The sequence below is a fragment of the Antrostomus carolinensis genome, unplaced genomic scaffold (genome assembly GCF_000700745.2).
Source record: "Antrostomus carolinensis isolate BGI_N321 unplaced genomic scaffold, ASM70074v2 scaffold14829, whole genome shotgun sequence".
Classification (NCBI taxonomy): Eukaryota; Metazoa; Chordata; class Aves; order Caprimulgiformes; family Caprimulgidae; genus Antrostomus; species Antrostomus carolinensis.
This window is the reverse complement of record NW_010336546.1, coordinates 3,175-3,589: the sequence shown is the minus strand read 5'-3', so window position 1 is coordinate 3,589 and position 415 is coordinate 3,175.

Below are 415 nucleotides of genomic sequence, written 5' to 3'. Positions count from 1 at the left end.
CAGCAAGGGCTGGTCCAGGCGAGGGTCTCTCTCAGCCCCTCCAGGCTGCTGTTTGGGGATCTATCCTGCTGCCTGAGCACCTCCTGCAAGGACCATCCCCAAGCTGGCATCTCACCCAGCACCATCCACCTCTCCCCTGTCCCAGCACCATCTGCAAGGGGGTCTTGCCTGGGCAGTGCCAACGCTACCCCTTTATTGGCATCACTCTCCATCCAACCACAGCATGGGGGTGAGGGTGAGGGGCAGAGAGGATGGAGGGGGGGGGTCCCTTCTGCCTGCTGGTGGCTGGTGGGGGGGATGGCGGGCAGGGCTCAGCACCCCCTGCTCACTGATGCCCGGCACCCCCAGGAGCCTGCACCAGGCAGTGAAGGGGAGTTGGCTCAGCGTCTTATCCCCATGTATTCAGCAGCGTCAG